General features: G+C 50.2%; 1 long non-coding RNA gene across 2 annotated transcripts in view; it reads right to left on the minus strand.

Moving 5' to 3' along the window:
• Positions 1–11,572: 11,572 nt before the first annotated feature.
• LOC126508197 (uncharacterized) overlaps positions 11,573–15,948 on the minus strand; it is a 40,731-nt gene continuing 36,355 nt past the window's right edge. Inside the window, exon 4 of one of the 2 annotated variants that reach the window (XR_007593749.1) lies at positions 11,573–12,519. This is a non-coding gene — a long non-coding RNA (uncharacterized lncRNA). The remainder of the gene's footprint in view (positions 12,520–15,948) is intronic. The other variant, XR_007593748.1, reaches the window with a different exon arrangement.

Below are 15,948 nucleotides of genomic sequence, written 5' to 3' on the forward strand. Positions count from 1 at the left end.
GGGAAAATGTATTGCATTGGGGGAAAGGTTGTGCTTTTGTTCCTACAGGAAACAAAAAGCTATGGATTCCTTCAAAATGAAAAGATCAGATTTGACCAGAAGACCTCCTGAGGATCTTCTGATTTTACAGAAGATTTTACAGAGGAATCCAGGAAAGACCACAGGTCAGGTGACCTGTATGCTGACCCATGTGCATGGGAACAGTTCTGAGACTGGACAACAAATGCTACAACTAGTTTTCTTAGGACTTGACCATTGTCTCAAGTTTCTCAGGGTCCTCTGGAGATGCCATTGCCCCCAGACAACAGGAAACAGTCTAGAGAACATTTCCCAAGAGGTAGGGTGTGATGGCTTATGCCTCTAATCCCAGCACTTGGGAGGCAGAGGCAGGTGGATTTCTGTGAGTTCAAGGACAGCATGGTCTAGGTCTACAGAGCGAGTTCCAGGACAACCAAAGATACACTGAGGACCTGTCTCAAAAAACAAAAGTTAAAAATAAAAGAAATAGAGTTAAAAAATAAAAATTAAAGTCACATAAAGATAGAAAATAGACAGAGAATATGGATACTGTATGTTATTGTGTTGTCTTTGAATTGCTTGGTTGCTGAGGAAGGAGCAACACCTGCTAAAAGACATATATATTTTGAAAATTTCTTGACTTCAAAATTTAAATCCAAAGATATGTTATTTTGGAGAAGAGATTTTGTTTTTGTTTCCACAGGAAATGAGAGGCTGTGGATTCATTCTGGGCTAAGGAAAATAAGGTTTGATCAAGAAAGACCCCCTGAAAAATTCCCAATGAAAACAGATGGCCCGATGATCCAACATTTCAGACACCTCTATTGCAGTTCCCTGAGTTCTACATCAAGAACAGTGTCAGGACTTCTGACTGAGATGATTCAGGCTCACAGAACACTCCAGTCAGTGTTCTGTGATAATACTGTGGGAGGGTCACGGCAGAGGCCATGTCAAAGCAATGGGATGATTGTAGCAGACAAGTAGTGTAGAGTCCCCGGGGAGCAGAGCCAGCTGGGAAGGGGTTATTTGCTGCATAAGACTCTCTCTGTACCCATGGTCTGTGCCAGGCAGCCACAATCCGCCACAGTCTTCCAGAGTAAATACGGAAGCCGAGAGTGAGCACTGTGAAGTTCCTCAGGCCTTTTCTCTTGCTGTGTTTGTCTGGCTTCCTTTCTGGTCTTTTAATTTATCTACATGTGTGTGTGTAGGTGTGGGTGGGTGTGCTCATGCGAGAGCGTGCTTGTGGAGGTCAAAGCACAACTTCCACCATGTCGGTTCTGGAAAACAAACTCTCATTGCCAAACTTGGCAGCAATAATTTACCTGCTCGGTCGTCTCTGGTCTGACTTAGTGATTTTGTTTTATATTTTAAAAAAATTACGTAGCCATTGAACCTGTTGATGACAATAATAAAATCAGGACTTGCATTTTTTGCTTATAAATTACACTGTGTGTGTACATGTGTGCATTCATGCACACCTATATTTTATATTTGTATTGGACCTGTATTTTGGTTCTGGTTTTGGTTTTATGTGGAGGTCTTTGTGTGTGTTTGTGTGTATGTATGTGTGTGTATGTGTGTATGTATGTGTGTGTCTGTTTGTGTGTGTATGTGTGTGCTTGAGTGTGTTTTGATATTGAAATTTAATTACATTTCTCCCATCCCTTTCTTCCCTCCAAACCCCTATGTACTCCTTCCTTCTTTAAATTCATGCCCTCTTGTTTAATAAACTGTTATTACACACACACACACACACACACACACACACACACACACAAACACACACACATAATCCCAATTACAACCTGTTGAGTCCATATAATGTTATTTGTACGTGTGTTTCCAAGCCTGAGCACTTGGCACTGGACAGCCATTAGTGCACTCTCCTCTGGGAAGACCACCTCTCCTGCTCCCACCTCTCCTCGGTGGCCTTTAGTTCTCTGTGCAGGGCTGAGGGCTTGTGGGATCCCCCATCCAGTTTGGCATGGTTGTCAGCCCTTCTTGGTCAGCTCATGTCTGCGTGGTCACGATGGTGAGACTGCGGGTGTAGCTTCTGTGCCACTAGGAGGCATGCTCTCTCAGCAAAGTCTCTCATCCTCCGGCTCTTACCATCTTTCCACCCCTTCTTCCTCAGTGTTCCCTGAACCCGAGGTGTGGGAGTGGTTTGTTTTGTAGATGTATTTATCCATGCTGGGCTCTATAGCTCTGCATTTTGATTGGTTGGTTATGACTTTCTGTAGTTGTTGTTGTAGTGATATTTTGTTTGTACTGTAACAAAGCTTGCCTGAAGATCAGAGTGCAGAGCTAGCCACACCAGTTAGCCATAGAGGCCAGGCAGTGGTGGTGCACACCTTTAATTCCAGCACTCGGGAGACAGAGTTCAAGGCCACCTTTGAGACTCTGAGTGAATCAGTCAGTCTAAAAGAGAAACAGAGCCTAGCAGTGGTGGCTCACCCCTTTAATCCCAGCACTAGGGAGGTATAAGTGGGAAGTAGTATGGCTGGGACACCCTGTTTGGTCTGAGGAGTTCATAGAGGTAAGAACTAGTGGTTGGCTGCTCTGCTTCTCTGATCTTTCAGCTTTCACCCCCTAATATCTGACTCTGGGATTTTATTATTAAGACCAATTAGAATTTCACTAATTCCATAGGGCCTGTATTTTGTGTGGCCTTTGTCTCTCCCATCTCATTTTCCTAAGTAGGCCATTGTTGGATGTCACAATGGCTGCAGACTGTAATGGATGGGAGATTTGAAAAGCTAGTCTTTCGGTTTAGACAGTTGGAGACTCGCAGGCACCATGAATAGCCATTGCCTCCCCAGCCCTGGGACAAGAGCCATAACTGCCCTAAGGGCTACAGAGATGCTGCCCAGATAACCAGGAACCAGGACCCACCACGGGTACAGGGCATGCCATGCTGTCACTGCTGGAGTCCCTGCTCTCTACTGACAAAGCATCAAACAAGTGTGTGGGGTGGCCTGGCTTGCAGCTAGAAGAAGCAAGGCTTAGACTCATGGCTGTTCTACCCCTCTCTCCATCCCCGGCATAGGGAGACACAGACCCAGGAAAGCTCAAAGTTCAGTTACAAGAGTCACGCATAAATGTTGCGCTCTCTCTCTCTCTCTCTCTCTCTCTCTCTCTCTCTCTCGTGCAGTACAAATACACGAAAGCACAAATGTGTGTGGGGGCACACAGTTGACATTGGGAGTCTCCCTCTATCCTCCGGGCTCAATGAATCCCCTGTCTTCAAACTGCTGGGATTTCAGGCCAGCCACTGTACCTACCCAGCATTACAAGGGCTCTGAGGGTTCAAACCGTGGTCCCCTTGTCTGTTCAGAAGTGCTTTAATGGCTAAGGTGTTTCCAAAGCCACACCTTCCATATACCAGTTATTGGCTGAAGTCAGATACCCCCACAACCCATGGTTCCATCCCCATTTGCCCTCTCATCCCTGAACTGGAGGGCATAAGTGTGACCCACACCGAGAAACACTGTTGGCTTCAACCCACTTAGGACAGATGCATAATTCCATTTATATAAAGAACAAGAGGTTGTGGTGAGAAGTTAGGATAATACCTCTTGCCCTGGGGGTCCAGCAGCTCCCGAGGGCTGGCCACATGCTGACCCTTACATGTGCCTTAACATGCGCTCACTAAGCATAGGTTCTGCTAGGGAAATTCACACGGCTCTCTGGAGTTGGACAACTGAGTAGTCTATACAGTTTTCACCACATTTTAGAAACAAAGCTAGCCAGCACAACCACCACCACCACAAAGACCATTGGCAGACCCCGTGTGACTCTGTCCTGCTGGTGTTCAGAGCGCTCCGCTGGAGGACCACACGAAAAAGCAGTTTCTCTGTACGAGAAACCGAGGTTTGTTTTTTGGGTCACTGTTTTCCCAGGTGGTGTGTGATGGTGGTGGGGGTGACTCATTTTTGTTGCTCCACCCCTTGCCCTCATCCCAACCATGTGGGGCTGGATGGGGGCCAATGGCTGGGAGATCTGGGCTGTTGCCTAGGTAATGCTTAAATATTGGCCTCCAGTTATGATGGTAAAATAAATAGGCAGGAGCTCAGAGAGCGCCAGTTAGCCTTGCCCGTGTTCCAGACCCCCTGTCAAGGTCTGTGGACCAACTTGGCTCAGCCGTAGTGGAGGCTGTAACCCTCTCCTGGGTGGATGGAGGGCAGGTTAGGGTTTCAAGACGCCTGGATGTTCACGATTCTATGTTGGATGCTACATGTCCTGTTTTCATAGGCTCTGCCAAAATTCTAGCATAAGGTCATCAGGAAAGACCCCACATCCATGGCCTTGGGAGGTTGCTCTCTCTCCCTCTCTCTGAAGGGAGAACACATATGGAGGGAGACTGGACAGCTGCCAGCAGAGAACTCTCAGGCAAAAAGGATTGAATCGCTGGAACTCGAGCTGTGACTCAGTAGCAGAGCCCTTGCCTAGCAGGTGTGAGGTTTGGGGTTCAGGTCTCAGCACTACATACTGACACCTTGCACCCCAGAACACAGGCTGAAGAGATGGTTCAGGAGTCAGGAATACTTTTTGCTTTTGCAGAAGATCAGAGTTTGGTTGCCAGTACCCAATCACCTGTAACTCCAGTTCCAAGGGATCCAACACCCTCTTCTGGCCTCTGTGGGCACTGGCATTCATAAACGCACAAGCACACACACACAATTTAAAATCAATTAAATTTCAATTTAATTTAAAAAAAGAAAAGAAAAAGTGGTGATGGTAGTGCATGCCTTTAATCACAGCCCTTGGGAAGCAGAGGCAGGCAGATCTCTGAGTTCTAGGCCAGCCTGGTCTACAGAGCAACCTCCAAGACAGCCAAGGCTACACAGAGAAAACCTGTCTCAAAAAAAAAAATAAATAAATAAAAGAAAGAGAAAAAGAAAAGAAGAAAAAAAAGAAGAAGAAGAAAGAAAGGAAACAGAAGGTTTTAAAGATCAAAAATCCAGAGGCTGACTCCAGCCCCTCCTGGCCCAGGGTTTACAGAAGACTTGATCCTAAGATGAATTCTTCTTCCAGACCAGGCTCCTATTCCAGGATGCCCTTTGGTTCAGAGATATATGTTTAGCAAGGCCTTAGAGCCTCTGGACCTCAGTTTCCCCGTCTGTGAACCATCATTTTTATAGGCAAGAAGCGGGAGGGACTGAGTCCTCCAAAGCTTATTCCAGGGTGCTTGCTCTGCAGCTGCGGCAGCTGTGTAGCTTGTATTCCAGGGTTTATGATCGCACTGGCCTTGGGGAAGTGGAAACCATTCGCCTCACCCCCAAAGCAGCTAAAGTCTTGGCCCCGAGGTCTGCTTGTCCTGCTTGTTGGCCTGTGTGTGCAGGGGAGCCAGGCAGGGGTGGGGTGGGGACAGCTCCCTCCGGGCAGCGCTGAAGCACTGGGCAGTGCTGGGAGGGGTGCTGAGTGTTTGACAACCAGCATGAGGTCACTGCTGTCCTCCCTCCGGGTGTGATGTGTCAGCAAACGGCCATTGGCCTACATGCCGTGACTCAGGGTGGTGGCATTCCTCTCGAAGGCCCCAGCCCTGCCGCTGCCCTCCCCAGCTGCAATCTCCGTCCCCTCCCTCTGGCTCTCTCCTTCCAAGGCTCCAGCCAGGAATGCTAAGCAAAACACTATGTCAGCAGAAGCAACTGCCCCTGGGAGCCCCAGGGTGTTCCTTGTGATACCTGGGTCCCCTGCAGGGTCACATGGCTGCCTTGGTGCTGCCCACAGCGTCCTGAGGGATAGCAGCACAGGCAATTCTGGATTTTAGCGAGCATCTACAATGTGCCCTGGGCCAAATGTTGAGTGATAGCCCACAGTGAGGGTATCTCCTCTCTGGAATACTGCCACCATCACAAATTACCAGAAACTGGTGTCTGACAACAACAAGAATTTCTTCCTTCTAATGCAAGCCAGAAGGGCAAAATCAAGGTATCAGCAGGCCCCTGTTCCCCAGAGACACTCTGGAAGAAGCTGTTCTTGCCTCTCCAGCCTGGGGTAGACCAATTTCCTCAGTCCATGGCTGTGGTCCTGTTCTCCCTGCCTCTGGCCTCAGCTGGCCCCGCCTCCTCTCTTCATCCCTCTGGGTACACTCTTCTTCATACGAAGACCCCAGTGATGGACACAGAGCCCATCCAAACCCAAGAGGGATCCACCTGAAGATCTCTAGTTACATTTGCAAACGCCCTATTTCTGAAACAGGTCATTGTCACGGACATCACTGTGCCATTCCCCAAAGTCAAAATTTATCAATTAGTAATAATCCAAAAGCCCTGTCAGCTGCAATTTGCCAGGTAAGGCCAGTTTCACTTGGTAGCTGGCTGCCAATCCCAGGCTGCTTGATTCTGGTCTTAATTACTAACTCTCAGACCACATATCACAAGCGAACATGCACAGACCGTCTAAGAAAGGGTTAGCAAGCCGCGTAGGTCAAGAGGCCATGCTGAGGTTGGGGGCAGAGCCAACCCAAGTACAGAAGGGTCTGCAGGAGACCTGAAGGCTCAAGCTGTCCCGGGGCCACTTTGAAGTGGGCTGAGTGTTACAAGCAGGAGAAACTGAATTTGAGCTGGAGACAGAAGCACGGACGGGCGGGAGTCCTTTGCCGCAGCAGCATTCGAGGACACGGCTCAAGACAACTGACCAGTGACAAGCCAGCAAGCCTGCACCTCTGTCTTGGTGTATGTTCCTGTTACAGTCTCAGGTGAGGGCTTCCGTTCAGCCTGAGTGAAAAGCTCCCGTGTTTAGGGTTTCTGATACGTTTAGGTGTATGCTCAGGTGTTACTGTTTATGGGCATAAATAATCACCAATCCATGCCTCCTGGTGCTGGAAGCTGATAGTTGGTGGTTGTTTACTAGTATTAAAATGTGGAGACTTTTTTTTTTTTGGTACTTATACTCAAAGTATTGTAGCTTAGGTCAAGGCTGTTGCTTATAAAATGGATTTATCCAAGGCTAGACCCAGCCTGCTGATATCTCACGCACCAGAGAAGAGCCTGAAGCAGGCCCAGCTCCTTCCCCTATCACATTCTGAGCTCTGAGTGATCTTGGACTGGGGGAAGATGGGACAACTTCACTTAGGAATTTCAGTGCCATTTTACATCCAAGGATACTAGGGGTCCCTGAAGGGAAGTGTCTCTTCCAGGGTCCTTCAGCTGTAAGTAGTGGGTTCAGGACTTGAAGTCAGTCCTTCTGGACAGGACTCTGTCCCATACTGTCTCTCTCAGACTCAACACCAGGGAGGATTTCTACCATGTAAGCCCTGGCAGAGCTGAAAGTGAAGGAGACCTCGGCAGTCAGGAGCTAGGCATGCCGCCGAGCCCCAGTCTTTCCTCGCTTCAGTTTGGAGACAAATCCTCAAACAGAGTGTGTAATGCCACAGGGAGATGCCGAGCCACGGCGCCCACAGCTCTGTATTGCGGAATAGGTCCCGGTGACTTAGTGCAGGAGGCCCAGGAATCCCAGAAGCCTCGCTAGACGGGAAGCCACAGACCAGCTGTCCTCCAGCTCGAAGCAGGCACCAAGAGCACAGTTTAGCAAAAGGGACTGGTCCATGTCCTCACCAATGAGCCCAGCACTGAGTCAGGAGTCCTGCCACTGGGGTGGGGGTGCGGGGAATCACCTAAGAAAGAGAAACACTCGTTCCTGGAGGTGCCGGTGTGCTTTCAGAAGTCACAGACAGCTGTGGGCTCTGCTCAGGCTGCAGTGTGCTGAATGTGGACAGGCTCAGAGAATGAGATAAACCTTCTGTTCCCTTCAAAGTTCCAGTGTGGCCAGACTTTCTCATGGTGGCCTCAGCAAGCGCCCCTAGCGCCAAGTGAGGGCAGAAACAAGAACTTCCAGTGTCCTCTGCCTGCTGGAGCAATGTGGACTCTGAGTAGGGACAGCCCCTCCCAGCCCCAAAGCCAGAAAAAAAACAGGTGCCACTGCTTGCAAGTGGCCCCGGGGAAGCCCAAAGTGCCACCTCTCCTCTGAACAAGATGTCCTTGGCACCGCACTGGGTCTCCGCTTTACCCGGTCTCATGAAAGCGCAGGACTCGGCCTCTGGACAAAACAGCCAGGCATTTCCGTGTCCCTACAGTAGGCAGCGCCTTGCCAGTGCCACGCCTAGCGTCACTGTGTCCTGTCCCCTCTGGCTAAAACCCAGCGTGAGTCCCAAGCAGCAATAAGAGAAGGAAAAGGTCACAAGCCCTAATGGCCCCGAAGATGGAACACCCCAAGATGTCTGGGACGAGGGGGGAAAATGGACTCTTTTGTATTGAGATGAGATTCAGTAAAAAATTCAGCATCTTAAAGTGAATCACTGGGGCTGAGGGTGTGGCTCAGGAGTGCAGGATTTGTCTCATATTCGTGAGACCCTGGGTTTGAGCTCAGCACCAAAACAAAAAAGACAGAAAACCCACAGGGTGAACAATTCAGTTGTGTTTGATAGAATTCGCAGCATTATGTAAACCATCACCCAATCTAGTCCCAAAACATTATCATCACCCCCAAGGATACCCCATCCTCACTGAGCAGTTGCCCCACCCCCATCACTATCAACAGTCTCTCTGGAGTGTCTCTTCTGTGTGATTCAGACAAATGGAATCAGGTAGTCTCCCTGGCCAGCCCTGCTGTCGCCGGCTAGTGCCCGATGCTTCTCTGATTGCGCACCCGTTTTACTTTAGGGAAAAACCTCACCAGCCCGTTCCAATCACGCAGCTGCCCCACCCTTGCCTCTACGAGCAGCTCGCACCCCAAGTCTTGTCAATAATCAGCATGGTCATTGGAGACAAGTAGTGACCCAGCCCAGCCCAAAACAACCTCAGGGCCACGCCTGAATGGCCCAGAGACTGACACTGTCTGGATCCATTATCAGCAAGCTTACTGGGGTGCTGGGGATAGAACACGGGGCTTCACCTATAGTCAGCAAGCGGTGCCTCCCAGTGTGTGTGTGTGTGTGTGTACACACTTGGGAATGCATGGGTGTGCCCGTGCCATGGTACATGTGTGAAGGTCAGAGGGCAACTTGTAGGAGTCAGTTCTCTCCTGCCACGTGGATTCTAGGGCTCAAACTTGGGTCGTTAGGTTTGGCAGCAGTCACCTTTATCCGCCAGTCCAGAGGAACACTCACTATTATCCACGTGGGTACCTAGATCCAGATCCGCCTGAAGTAGAAGCAGTCTTAGGCAGCTTGCCTTAAGAAGCTTCTAGCATCCTCTGTGTGTAAGCTAGATGGAGCACACGTCTGTTGTTGTAAGAGGCAGAGGTGGCTGTAGTTTCCTGCTTAGCATTACACAAAGCATCAAGCCCCTTTAACAAAGATGGTAGAGCGCAGGTTCTAGCACGGGATGGCCAAAGCTATCTTCTGGGGCTGTGGCCAGAAGTTGTGCATTGCGAGGGTTTCAACCAAACAAAGTACCTAGCCTTTCTCCACAGCAGGTGAGCACCAACCCTGCTCAGGGCTCCTACCACTTACAGACCCTGCACTTCTTGGTGCACACTGCATGCTGCCTGCAAGACCAAACAAGGCCAGACTGCCCTGGAACGCCCCAAAGTGTTGGATAGGCTCCCTCTACCTGTGACAAGAATATGTGGGATGTAGTCCCTGCTGTCCTCAAGGTTGGGCAGCTGAAAACCTAATCAGAAAGTTTGCTCATCTGGGGCAAGTGGCTTATGAGGTCGGCCTGCAGTACCAGACTATGAGAAACAGAAGGATTCCAATTCCCAGATTCGCTAGTGGAAGAAGCAGCCCAGAAGGCTACGGTAACAGCAGGAAAGAACGTGGAGAAGAAATTCAGCAAGCTCACAGAGGTCCTCAGGACCAGTGGATTCCCGGAGCAAGACGATGAAGACCGTTCGTGCCTCGAAGCAAATCAGAAGAAGAACACGGCTGATGTGGGAGGGTCTTCTGTTTTGAGTTTATTTCATTGGTTAATAAAGAAACTCCCTTGGCCCTTGATAGGACAGAAAATTAGGTAGGCAGAGTAAACAGAACAGAATGCTGGGAGGAAGTGAGGCAATCGCCATGCCTCTCCTCTCTGAGCCAGATGCAATGAAGCTCCAGCCCAAGATGGACACAGGTCAGACATGCTGAATCTTTCTCGGTAAGACACCACCTCGTGGTGTTACACAGATTATTAGAAATGGGTTAAGCAAGATATGAGAGCCAAGAAGAGGCTAGATCTAGTGGGCCAGGCAGTGTTTATATGAATACAGTTTGTGTGTTGTTATTTCGGGGCATAAGCTAGCCAGGCAGCGGCAGGAACACAGCCTGCCACTCATTCTACACACGGCCTTCATTCAGTTTGTTGAGGAAACTGGTCTTGCACATGCTAAGTAAATGCTCGGCCACTGAGTTAAACCACAGCCTTGCCTGGCTTCCCTCACTTCTCCCTTTCATGCCTTGTAGCCTGTGCCTTTCATTTAACACTCCAGCTGCCCAATTCTACACACACACACACACACACACACACACTTCCCAGCCTTTGGGTCTTCACCCTGGTCTCCTCTTTCCAGAATGCTCTTCCCATCTCCCCACTGCCCCCAAGTGCTCTTCTCTTCTCTTCTCTTCTCTTCTCTTCTCTTCTCTTCTCTTCTCTTCTCTCTCTCTCTCTCTCTCTCTCTCTCTCTCTCTTTTTGGGGGGGGGTGTTGAGACAGGGTTTGTCTCTGTGTAACAGTCCTAGCTGTCCTGGTATTATTCTTTTAAAGACGGGTGAGGTGTGTAGATGAACACAGGATAGACGAGACATGCGCAAAAGGAGGAGACAAGACACGCGGCTCCCACGTGGGTGCACTTTAATGGGGGGAGGGGGACACGATACCAAAATATTATTCTTTTAAAGACGGGTGTGCAAGATACACAAGGGTAAAAAGGGCAAGAGAGAGCAAGACCTCGTGGAAGCTCGCTTTTTAACGGGGAGCGCAAGGTTATCTGGGAGAAATGACCTGCACCTGCCTCTCCTGCACGCCCGCGTGCGCAGGAATCCGTAATCCAGGAGGAGTCTGGGAGCTGTAGTTTCCAAAAGGAACAACACCTGGAAATCACTCTGTAGACCAAACTGGCCTCAAACTCACAGAGATCTGTCGGCCTCTGCCTCCCAAGTGCTGGGATTAAAGGCGTGCACCACCACCGCCCGGCCATCCCAGGTGCTTCCCAGTCTTCTGCCCTCCATTTAGACGTTACCTTTCCCATAAGCCTCTTGACCTAGGACCCCACCTGTCCTCCATCAGAAAGCCATGATTGTGATCTCCTCACCCCCCTACCTGTGATTCAGACTCAGCCTTCACCTGCCTGTTGCTTGTGACTATCTGTCTGCCTCTGTAGTCTGACCCTGCCCCCAAACTGGGATCCTTTGGGGCAAAGCCTATGCCTGATGCACAGAACCTCAGTATGTGTTTGTTGAATGAATGAATGAATTAATGAGATGCCTAGCAATTTTCTTCAGAAGAGGGCTTGTGGTAGAGTGTTTGCCTAACACTCCACCCAGAGTCCCACCCCTCGGCTCTTTCCCAGAACACCAACAAAAGCAGCACTTCGAGACCACTGGCTCAGTGGCTTCTGCCCTGACTCTGGAAGCCCGTGTTCTCCAGAGCTGCACCCCCCCCCCCCCCCCCCCGACACCTCCTGGTTTTTGAAGCCCTTGCACCTCACACCGCCCTGTTCTCCCAGAAACCTTGCTCTAAGACCCTGCAGACTCCCAGTCACACCCAAGGCCAGGATGAAGCAGTCCAGGAAGTGAGCCTCCAACTTTGGGGGATCATCGAGAATTAACAGGGAAGGGTGCTTCTCTGGGATTCCCTTTTCCGGAAACAGCCTGTTGGCCAGGGAAGGAGTTTCACTCACTGATTCTTTTACCCAATGTTTATCCAGAGCCCACTAGGAGCGGGTGTTGAGCTCAGTGGTATGCAGTCATGGGTATTTACAGCACTGCCGTCTCCTAAGAGAGACAACCAAGATGCCAGGGAGCCCATGAATGGGACACCCTGGGAGCGGAGAGCAGGGGAGCCAGGGCCCTTGCAGAATCTCTCTCCTTTGTTTACATTATAACCTGAAACCATTGACTTCTCTCCGGGACTTTATGAGGTAGGGGTGATGACTGCCACGCCTTACAAACCTGCAGGAAGCTGGGGTGCAAAGAGACCACTAGTGGGGCACAAGCTCCAAATCCTGCTGCCTCTGCTGATGGGGGAGGGGCTCTAGCTGAGGGCACGCCCTCTTGGTGGCTTGTCAGGCCACTAGAGGACAGAGTGTACTTCCAGTACCATCCACGTGGCACAGGTGTCCTGGTTCCAGAGAGCACTCAGCTGAGGAGATCACAGGCCCAAACAGAAAGCCTTCAGGTCAGCCTAACCGTCGTGGGTCCCAGGTGTGTCGTGGACTCCCAAGCAGGACCGCTCCCTCTCTGTCCACAGGCCTTCAGAAGCAGCTTCCAGAGCCACGTGTGGCCCTTGAGAGCAGTGTGGTGGCTTCCCCCAGCCAGCAGACAAGGTTTGACACCTGTCCTTGTGGGAACAGCCTGTTCCTGAAGAGAAAAACAAAACAATGAGTCAGACGCTAGGTGAAGGGCGCACTCATTGTACCAGCGAGGGGACACGGGTCACAGAAAGGGCACCTGATGGCCCTGTCGGAAACAGCAGGCCAGAGAGAACATTCCAGCTGGGGTGTGGGACCTCTGGAGGTCATGGACTCACTCCTGACTGTTAACTGTGATGAGGGGAGGAACAGGTGAAATTCTCAGAGCAGGAGTGGGTCACACTCCAAAAGGGGACTTTTCCTTCCCTCACACACAGGTGACTTCAGGAGAGCAGCTCTCTCAAGGCCCTAATTTCTGTCTTATTCACCAGAGGGTCCCTAATATCTCAAATTTTATGTCACTGGGGGCTGGAGGGCTGGCCCAGTGAGTAAAGTGTTTGTTGTACAAGGCCCTTGTTGGGGCCCCCAACACCCACACAGAAAGGCAAGCAAGTGTGTACGTCTATAATCCCAGGGAGGTGGACACGGGAAGATCCATGAAGCTCTGGTCAACCAGAGTCACTAAATTAACTAGTGTCGGGTTCAAAGACTTACCCTACCTCCAAAAATAGCGGAGAGAGAGACTAAACACCTCCGTGGACCTGATGCATGCACACTTACATACATCTGACACTCAGGACTGCACAAGTACACACACACACACACACACACAATAAGTACGTAGACATTTGTCAGGCCACACAGCCTCTGTTAGGGGAAATGGATCAGTGCTCAGCTAGCCGGCTCCTTTCTCAGCGGCAGGGTGCAGGCTCCCAGGTCGCTGCATAGCGCCACTCAGATTCACGGGCAATCTTCCCCCAAGGTAATCCTTTCTGGAAGTGCCCTCTCACGCACACCCAGAACTGCGCCTCACCCCCTTCCCAAATGATTTTAAATCAAGTCATCTTGTCACCGAAAGTTATCACCGATTTGAATTTGAATTTTATATCATATTCATGAATTATTAGCCTTAAAACAACTTTCCCCAGTCATTAGAAAAGATACAAAATTCACCTTCAGCTTACAAGGGTCTCCAAAACCAGACATGGGCTGACAGTGGCCCACAAGCATTGTTGACTGGCCCCTGACTATGGCCACAGCCCAAAGCTCAAATCCAGACGCTTCTCAGCATGATCTGTCAATCAAATCAGGCATTCCCCCAAACCGTGAACCCCATTTAACACCCACCATGCTCAATTTATGTCTCTCTCATGAGTTCTTCTAGAACATTCTTCCTCCTCCCTTTTTAACACTGGCTTGTTTTTTTTTTTTTTTAGTATGGTTTGGTTTTTAAGACCCAAATCGACTGTCTCCAGTTCTGGGAACCCTCTGAGGATCCTCATGAAGTCTGGATGGCCTCCTCACTTCTGTCCAAGTCTCTATAAAGAGAACGTCACCATGCTGGCTGCCCAGTCTGATGAGGGTCCTCATGCCCCTACACACACCGTCTCATCAGCGTTTGCAGTATGGGAGATCCTGATAAGCGCTGGTCACCATCACCTTCGCTCCCTCCAGTGTGGTCCGTCCCTTCTGTTTCTCAAACCCTAGGATTAGTAACTCAGGACCTCAAGTCTGAGAGTCTTCATCTGACTTCTCCTCTTCTGTGAATCACCCCACATCTGGGCATTTATACCATCGTGGTTGGTGGTGACAACTCTCAAATTGACATATACAGCCCCAGCTTGAACGCCACAGCCAGAACACCACTGCTGCTCTTGAAGTCAGCTCCCTAGTGACAGCCAACAAAGAACAAGAGGCACATAGCTGTCTGATAGCTACATGCAATTGACCTCCTGAGCCGGGGAGTCCAGAAGTAAGGGAGCTGGCCCAGTGGGGTGCAGAGTTGGGCTGGCCTGTGTTATGTCATCTGGACACAAGCTAAATCATCGGAGAGGAGGGAACTTCTGTTGAGAAATTGTCTCCATAAGATCAGCCATGGGCAAGCCTGCACAGGGCATCTTCTCAATTAGCGATTGATGGGGGAGAACCCAGTCCATTGTAGGTGGGGCCAGCCCTGGGCTGCTGGTCCTGCGTTCTATAAGAAAGCAGGCTGAGCAAGCCAAGAAGGGCAAGCCAGTAAGCAGCTCCCCTCTGTACGTTGCCTGGCTGTGGCGTGTTGTCATAGCAACAGGAAGTAACTAACACAGGTGCCACACACTGTAGTAGGAAGGATGTTAGTTCGTTCCCGGCTGCCTGGAGCCTGCTTGTTTGTTCCGGGCTGCTCAGCCCTGAAATAATCACACAGAAACCATATTATTTGCAATACTGTTTGGCCAATAGCTTAAGCATATTTCAGGCTAACTCATATCCTAAACTAACGCATCTCCATTAATCTGTGCATCGCCACATGGCTGTGGCTTACCAGGTAAAGTTCTGCCCAACATCTGTCTCCAGCAGGGCTGCATGGCTTCTCTCTGACTCTGCCTTCTTTCTCCCAGCAGTTTCGTTTTCCCCACCTACCTCTATTCTGCTCTACACAGGCCCAAGACAGCTCTTTATTAATCAATGGTAATCACAGCATACAGAGCTGAATCCCACATCAATACGCCTGTAACTGACTAGCACAGGTGCCATACACCTGTAACACAGGTGCCACACACTTGTAGCTAACACAGGTGCCACACACTTGTAGCTAACACAGGTGCCATACAACTGTAACTAGCACAGGTGCCACACACGTGGGACCCTAGCACTCAGCAGACTAAGACAGTAAAACGGAGAACTCTAGGCCAGTGTGGGCTGCATAGCAAGAATTATTCCAAAGAGATCAGGAGGGGCCAGCCAGATAGCTCATTAGATAAAGGCGTTTGCCACCAAGCCTGATGACCTGAGTTCCATCCCTAAGGACCCACTTAAGGAAGGTCTCCCACAAGTTGCCCTCTGACCTCCGTACACACAGTAGTGCATGCACACACAAATAGAATTTGATTAAATAATAAATAAGAGGGAGAATGGAGGGGAAAGAGAAGGAGGGAAGGAGGGAAGGAGGGTAGATAGGAAGGAAGAAACAAGGAAGGCAAGAGGAAGCGGGGAGGGAAGGGATGGAGGAAGCGAGGCCAGCTCAGAAGAACTGGCCAAATGCCTGGTAATCAAGCTGGCTCAGAGGCCACAGCCCACGGTCACCCCCAGCTGGCCTTGCTGAGCTCACCTCTGGCCCACACCAACAGGCCAGGGTCCATGCACAGCCCCGAAGGTCCGGGCTGCAAACCCAGTCAGCACTTCCAAATAAGCTTGGGAAGGAGACACTGTGACTGGGATCAACAGAGATGGAGAGGAGGCATCGCTCCCCATAGAACAATCCCTAAGCCCTTGATCTTATCAAATGTTAGCTGTATCAAACCCCAGAGCATCTCCCCAGCCCTCCAGAGGCCATTATTCTTCTGAGCGGGCTCTGTGCCCAGGCGTCATCATGAATGTCGGCCTAACGCTTCCTTCCACA

The sequence above is a fragment of the Alexandromys fortis genome, unplaced genomic scaffold (genome assembly GCF_014885135.2).
Source record: "Alexandromys fortis isolate MF-2015 unplaced genomic scaffold, M_Fortis_MF-2015_v1.1 scaffold_88, whole genome shotgun sequence".
NCBI classification, from domain to species: domain Eukaryota; kingdom Metazoa; phylum Chordata; class Mammalia; order Rodentia; family Cricetidae; genus Alexandromys; species Alexandromys fortis.